This window comes from Syngnathus leptorhynchus, unplaced genomic scaffold, assembly GCF_054491065.1.
Source record: "Syngnathus leptorhynchus isolate UIUO unplaced genomic scaffold, UIUO_Slep HiC_scaffold_75, whole genome shotgun sequence".
Classification (NCBI taxonomy): Eukaryota; Metazoa; Chordata; class Actinopteri; order Syngnathiformes; family Syngnathidae; genus Syngnathus; species Syngnathus leptorhynchus.
Genome location: NW_028232042.1, coordinates 109,497 through 117,500, shown reverse-complemented (window position 1 = coordinate 117,500; position 8,004 = coordinate 109,497).

Genomic DNA, 8,004 nt, shown 5'->3' with positions numbered 1-8,004 from the left:
CCGAGTCGGACTCGGTCGGTGCGGCCCGCTGAGGCCCTCAACTATTCCCGTACGCGGGGGTCGGGAGCTGCGGCGCTGCGCCGGCGACTTACCCGCGCGAGGCACGCACTGCGTGCGGCCAGGATGCGGAGTTGGATCGGCGCTGGTTGGGAACCCTCGGGGAACGAAGGCGGACGGCGGCCAGCCGGCGCCGACGAACCCGTCGGGGAGGGGGCTGGTGGCAGGCGCGATCGGCACTATTGCTGACTGCCGGGAGGGAAGCTGCGCCCCGGCCGAGTCAGACTCAGCCGTTGCGGCCCCCCCGAGCCCGCAGCGCGTAGCGCGGAAGCCATACGCCCCCCCGATGCGGAGCGACAGACGCCCCCGCGACCGCGGTTGGTCGGGAAGGCTTTTCGGATAGAGGTCGGACGGTGTGTGTGGACGGCTTCCCGTGGTGCCGCCGCTATCAAGCCGGAGGGTTTGAGAAACGACATTCGCGGAAGGACCGGCGCGGCCGGCGGACGCTCGCACGCGCGGCGCCCGACACTCAGCCGCTCGCTCGGCCTCCGTGGATCGTGGCTAGGTGGGATGGATGCCAAACCGGGTCGTCTCGGTCTCGCCGCAGTACGGTCGCGCCGGGGCCTGCGGGGCGGCGCGGGGAGCGCACGCTCACGCGGCGGCCGGGGCGCTAGAGTGCGACCCGCAGTGGGTAGGAACCGTCCACCCGACGTCGGACGAGCCGAGGCCGATGGAGGCCCTACCAAGGCGGGTCATGAGTGCCAGTCGGTCAGTTGGGTGAGGGGGTACTCGGAGGCCCGCCGGGAGCAGACGGGCGACCGGGGATGGGGGGCGTACGCGGGCGGGCGCCGGGAGAAGACGGCCCGTCCGGGGTCGAATCTCGGCCTGTGTTTTCGGAGCCGGCCGGGCATCACGCTCCCTCCTTGGATGGACAACATTCGTAGTTGACACTTTGTGTCATTTTATCCGAGCGGGCGGGCGCCTCGAGAGGCGGACCGTCCGGGGCGACTCTCGGCCTGTGTTTTCGGAGCCGGCCGGGCCTCACGCTCCCTCCTTGGATGGACAACATTCGTAGTTGACACTTTGTGTCATTTTATCCGAGCAGACGGGCGCCGCGAGGCGGACCGTCCGGGGCGACTCTCGGCCTGTGTTTTCGGAGCCGGCCGGGCATCACGCTCCCTCCTTGGATGGACAACATTCGTAGTTGACACTTTGTGTCATTTTATCCGAGCGGGCGGGCGCCTCGAGAGGCGGACCGTCCGGGGCGACTCTCGGCCTGTGTTTTCGGAGCCGGCCGGGCCTCACGCTCCCTCCTTGGATGGACAACATTCGTAGTTGACACTTTGTGTCATTTTATCCGAGCGGGCGGGCGCCGCGAGGCGGACCGTCCGGGGCGACTCTCGGCCTGTGTTTAAGGAGCCGGCCGGGCATCACGCTCCTTCCTTGGATGGACAACATTCGCAGTTGACACTTTGTGTCATTTTATCCGAGCAGACGGGCGCCGCGAGGCGGACCGTCCGGGGCGACTCTCGGCCTGTGTTTTCGGAGCCGGCCGGGCATCACGCTCCCTCCTTGGATGGACAACATTCGTAGTTGACACTTTGTGTCATTTTATCCGAGCGGGCGGGCGCCTCGAGAGGCGGACCGTCCGGGGCGACTCTCGGCCTGTGTTTTCGGAGCCGGCCGGGCCTCACGCTCCCTCCTTGGATGGACAACATTCGTAGTTGACACTTTGTGTCATTTTATCCGAGCGGGCGGGCGCCGCGAGGCGGACCGTCCGGGGCGACTCTCGGCCTGTGTTTAAGGAGCCGGCCGGGCATCACGCTCCTTCCTTGGATGGACAACATTCGCAGTTGACACTTTGTGTCATTTTATCCGAGCAGACGGGCGCCGCGAGGCGGACCGTCCGGGGCGACTCTCGGCCTGTGTTTTCGGAGCCGGCCGGGCATCACGCTCCCTCCTTGGATGGACAACATTCGTAGTTGACACTTTGTGTCATTTTATCCGAGCAGACGGGCGCCGCGAGGCGACCGTCCGGGGCGACTCTCGGCCTGTGTTTAAGGAGCCGGCCGGGCATCACGCTCCTTCCTTGGATGGACAACATTCGTAGTTGACACTTTGTGTCATTTTATCCGAGCGGGCGGGCGCCGCGAGGCGGACCGTCCGGGGCGACTCTCGGCCTGTGTTTAAGGAGCCGGCCGGGCATCACGCTCCTTCCTTGGATGGACAACATTCGCAGTTGACACTTTGTGTCATTTTATCCGAGCAGACGGGCGCCGCGAGGCGGACCGTCCGGGGCGACTCTCGGCCTGTGTTTTCGGAGCCGGCCGGGCATCACGCTCCCTCCTTGGATGGACAACATTCGTAGTTGACACTTTGTGTCATTTTATCCGAGCAGACGGGCGCCGCGAGGCGGACCGTCCGGGGCGACTCTCGGCCTGTGTTTAAGGAGCCGGCCGGGCATCACGCTCCTTCCTTGGATGGACAACATTCGCAGTTGACACTTTGTGTCATTTTGTTCGGCCTGTGTTTAAGGAGGCGGCCGTCCTCCACTCGGTCCGTGTTTAAGGAGCGACACTCGCGCTCCGGTTCGGCCTGTATTTAGGGAGGCGGCCGTCCTCCGCTTGGTCTGTGTTAAGGGCGACACTCTGTCCATGTTTGAGGAGCCTGGCCCTGACGCTCCTCTCCGGCCTGTGTTTAAGGAGGCGGCCGTCCTCCCCTTGGTCCGTGTTAAGGGCGACACTCGGTCCATGTTTGAGGAGCCTGGCCCTGACGCTCCTCTCCGGCCTGTGTTTAAGGAGGCGGCCGTCCTCCCCTTGGTCCGTGTTAAGGGCGACACTCGGTCCATGTTTGAGGAGCCTGGCCCTGACGCTCCTCTCCGGCCTGTGTTTAAGGAGGCGGCCGTCCTCCCCTTGGTCTGTGTTAAGGGCGACACTCGGTCCATGTTTGAGGAGCCTGGCCCTGACGCTCCTCTCCGGCCTGTGTTTAAGGAGGCGGCCGTCCTCCCCTTGGTCTGTGTTAAGGGCGACACTCGGTCCATGTTTGAGGAGCCTGGCCCTGACGCTCCTCTCCGGCCTGTGTTTAAGGAGGCGGCCGTCCTCCCCTTGGTCTGTGTTAAGGGCGACACTCGGTCCATGTTTGAGGAGCCTGGCCCTGACGCTCCTCTCCGGCCTGTGTTTAAGGAGGCGGCCGTCCTCCCCTTGGTCTGTGTTAAGGGCGACACTCGGTCCGTGTTTAAGGAGCGGCCCTCGCGCTCCGGTTCGGCCTGTATTTAGGGAGGCGGCCGTCCTCCGCTTGGTCTGTGTTAAGGGCGACACTCGGTCCGTGTTTAAGGAGCCGGCCCTGACGCTCCTCTTCGGCCTGTGTTTAAGGAGGCGGCCGTCCTCCACTTCCTTCCATGCACCACCACATTCGCAGTTGACACTTTGCCATTTTTTCAGAGAGGTGACACTTAGTCGTTTTTTCGAAAGTTGACACTTAGTCGTTTTTTCGAAAGTTGACACTTTGCCGTTTTTTCAGAGAGGCGACACTTAGTCGTTTTTTCGAAAGTTGACACTTAGCCGTTTTTTCGAAAGTTGACACTTAGCCGTTTTTTCGAAAGTTGACACTTAGCCGTTTTTTCGAAAGTTGACACTTAGTCACTTTTTCGCCACAGTGACACCTCCAGCGCGTGCCACGGCGCTTTTCAGGTCTTCTATCCGACCTTGTGCTGTCGAGGACGGCGTGTCCGACGCCGTGGGGAGACCAGCACCATCTCCTCCATACTCGTAAACGGGGTGCTTTGGAAAACGGGGGGAAAGTCGATGAGTACACTGACTACTGGGACCATTTCATTGTACTCTGGCGCACCTGAAGACCAAAAAAGGTACTGCACCTTAGCCCGGGTACCTCACCCCCTGGTACCTCGAGGAGAACTTAGAAAAATTTCGACAAATTTTTGGTGAGCTCCAGGGAGAGAGGCTGATTTTTCGCTTTTTGAGGCCGACCGCCGAACCGGCGCGGGGCGGACTCACAAGCACCGCAGAGCCGTGGGCACTTAGTCGTTTTTTCAGAGAGGCGACACTTAGTCGTTTTTTCAGAGGCGACACTTAGTCGTTTTTTCGAAAGTTGACACTTAGCCGTTTTTTCGAAAGTCGACACTTAGCCGTTTTTTTGGAAAGTTGACACTTAGTCGTTTTTTCGAAAGTTGACACTTAGTCGTTTTTTCGCCACAATTGGCTCTGAGCTCCAGGGGGAGAGCCTGGTTTTGCCTTATTTCAGGCCGGCTGGGGAACCGGCGCGGGTCGGATGCACGAGCCCGGCAGAGCCGTGGGCACTTAGAAAATTTTCGCCGATTAAGCTGGGACCTCCAGGCGGAGACCGGCATTCCTCGTCCTCGGGGTTCGACCCAGGAACCGGCGCTGGGCAGACGCCGTAGCCACGCAGAGCCGTGGGCACTTAGAAAATATTCGCCAAGTTGGCTCTGAGCTCCAGGCGGAGAGGCTGGTTTTGCCTTATTTCAGGCCGGCTGGGGAACCGGCGCGGGTCGGATGCACGAGCCCGCAGAGCCGTGGGCACTTTGCCATTTTCTCAGAGTCGACACTTAGTCGTTTTTTCAGAGAGGCGACACTCTGTCGTTTTTTCGAAAGTTGACACTTTGCCGTTTTTTCAGAGAGGCGACACTTAGCCGTTTTTTCGAAAGTTGACACTTAGCCGTTTTTTCGAAAGTCGACACTTAGCCGTTTTTTCAGAGATGTGACACTTAGAAACTTTTTGCCAAGTTGGCTGTGAGCTCCAGGAGGAGACCGTCATTTTTCGTCATTCGAGGCCGACTGCGGAACCGGCGCTGGGCGGACGCCAAAGCTCGGCAGGGCCGTGGGCACTTAGAAACTTTTTGCCAAGTTGGCTGTGAGCTCCAGGAGGAGACCGTCATTTTTCGTCATTCGAGGCCGACTGCGGAACCGGCGCTGGGCGGACGCCAAAGCTCGGCAGGGCCGTGGGCACTTAGAAACTTTTTGCCAAGTTGGCTGTGAGCTCCAGGAGGAGACCGTCATTTTTCGTCATTCGAGGCCGACTGCGGAACCGGCGCTGAGCGGACGCCAAAGCTCGGCAGGGCCGTGGGCACTTAGAAACTTTTTGCCAAGTTGGCTGTGAGCTCCAGGAGGAGACCGTTATTTTTCGTCATTCGAGGCCGACTGCGGAACCGGCGCTGAGCGGACGCCAAAGCTCGGCATGGCCGTGGGCACTTAGAAACTTTTTGCCAAGTTGGCTGTGAGCTCCAGGAGGAGACCGTTATTTTTCGTCATTCGAGGCCGACTGCGGAACCGGCGCTGGGCGGACGCCAAAGCTCGGCAGGGCCGTGGGCACTTAGAAACTTTTTGCCAAGTTGGCTGTGAGCTCCAGGAGGAGACCGTTATTTTTCGTCATTCGAGGCCGACTGCGGAACCGGCGCTGAGCGGACGCCAAAGCTCGGCAGGGCCGTGGGCACTTAGAAACTTTTTGCCAAGTTGGCTGTGAGCTCCAGGAGGAGACCGTTATTTTTCGTCATTCGAGGCCGACTGCGGAACCGGCGCTGGGCGGACGCCAAAGCTCGGCAGGGCCGTGGGCACTTAGAAACTTTTTGCCAAGTTGGCTGTGAGCTCCAGGAGGAGACCGTTATTTTTCGTCATTCGAGGCCGACTGCGGAACCGGCGCTGGGCGGACGCCAAAGCTCGGCAGGGCCGTGGGCACTTAGAAACTTTTTGCCAAGTTGGCTGTGAGCTCCAGGAGGAGACCGTTATTTTTCGTCATTGGAGGCCGACTGCGGAACCGGCGCTGGGCGGACGCCAAAGCTCGGCAGGGCCGTGGGCACTTAGAAACTTTTTGCCAAGTTGGCTGTGAGCTCCAGGAGGAGACCGTTATTTTTCGTCATTCTAGGCCGGCTGCAGAACCGGCGCGGGTCGGATGCACGAGCCCGCAGAGCCGTGGGCACTTTGCCACTTTTTCGCCACAATTGGCTGTGAGCTCCAGGAGGAGACCGTTATTTTTCGTCATTCTAGGCCGGTTGCAGAACCGGCGCGGCTCGGATGCACGAGCCCGCAGAGCCGTGGGCACTTAGAAAATTTTCAGAGAGGCGACACTTTGCCATTTTTTCAGAGAGGTGACACTTAGTCGTTTTTTCGAAAGTTGACACTTAGCCGTTTTTTCGAAAGTTGACACTTAGTCGTTTTTTCGAAAGTTGACACTTAGTCGTTTTTTCGCCAAAGTGCCCACCTCCAGCGCGTGCCACGGCGCTTTCCAGGTCTTCTATCCGACCTTGTGCTGTCGAGGACGGCGTGTCCGACGCCGTGGGGAGACCAGCACCATCTCCTCCATACTCGTAAACGAGGTGCTTTGGAAAACGGGGGGAAAGTCGATGAGTACACTGACTACTGGGACCATTTCATTGTACTCTGGCGCACCTGAAGACCAAAAAAGGTACTGCACCTTAGCCCGGGTACCTCACCCCCTGGTACCTCGAGGAGAACTTAGAAAAATTTCGACAAATTTTTGGTGAGCTCCAGGGAGAGAGGCTGATTTTTTGCTTTTTGAGGCCGACCGCCGAACCGGCGCGGGGCGGACTCACAAGCCCCGCAGAGCCGTGGGCACTTAGTCGTTTTTTCGAAAGTTGACACTTAGCCGTTTTTTCGAAAGTTGACACTTAGCCGTTTTTTCGAAAGTCGACACTTAGCCGTTTTTTCGAAAGTTGACACTTAGTCGTTTTTTCGCCGATTTTGCTGGGACCTCCAGGCGAGGACCGGCGTTTTTCGTCTTCCGGGTCCGACCCGGGAACCAGCGCCGAGCGGACACATTCGCTCGCTAGTGCCGTTGGCACTTAGAAAATTTTTCGTTTGTCATGAGCTCCGGGCGGAGACCGGCGTTTTTCGTCTTCCGGGTTCGACCCGGGAACCAGCGCCGAGCGGACACATTCGCTCGCTAGTGCCGTTGGCACTTAGAAAATTTTTCGTTTGTCATGAGCTCCGGGCGGAGACCGGCGTTTTTCGTCTTCCGGGTTCGACCCGGGAACCAGCGCCGAGCGGACACATTCGCTCGCTAGTGCCGTTGGCACTTAGAAAATTTTTCGTTTGTCATGAGCTCCGGGCGGAGACCGGCGTTTTTCGTCTTCCGGGTTCGACCCGGGAACCAGCGCCGAGCGGACACATTCGCTCGCTAGTGCCGTTGGCACTTAGAAAATTTTTCGTTTGTCATGAGCTCCGGGCGGAGACCGGCGTTTTTCGTCTTCCGGGTTCGACCCGGGAACCAGCGCCGAGCGGACACATTCGCTCGCTAGTGCCGTTGGCACTTAGAAAATTTTTCGTTTGTCATGAGCTCCGGGCGGAGAGCGGCGTTTTTCGTCTTCCGGGTTCGACCCGGGAACCAGCGCCGAGCGGACACATTCGCTCGCTAGTGCCGTTGGCACTTAGAAAATTTTTCGTTTGTCATGAGCTCCGGGCGGAGAGCGGCGTTTTTCGTCTTCCGGGTTCGACCCGGGAACCAGCGCCGAGCGGACACATTCGCTCGCTAGTGCCGTTGGCACTTAGAAAATTTTTCGTTTGTCATGAGCTCCGGGCGGAGAGCGGCGTTTTTCGTCTTCCGGGTTCGACCCGGGAACCAGCGCCGAGCGGACACATTCGCTCGCTAGTGCCGTTGGCACTTAGAAAATTTTTCATTTGTCATGAGCTCCGGGCGGAGAGCGGCGTTTTTCGTCTTCCGGGTTCGACCCGGGAACCAGCGCCGAGCGGACACATTCGCTCGCTAGTGCCGTTGGCACTTAGAAAATTTTTCGTTTGTCATGAGCTCCGGGCGGAGAGCGGCGTTTTTCGTCTTCCGGGTTCGACCCGGGAACCAGCGCCGAGCGGACACATTCGCTCGCTAGTGCCGTTGGCACTTAGAAAATTTTTCGTTTGTCATGAGCTCCGGGCGGAGACCGGCGTTTTTCGTCTTCCGGGTTCGACCCGGGAACCAGCGCCGAGCGGACACATTCGCTCGCTAGTGCCGTTGGCACTTAGA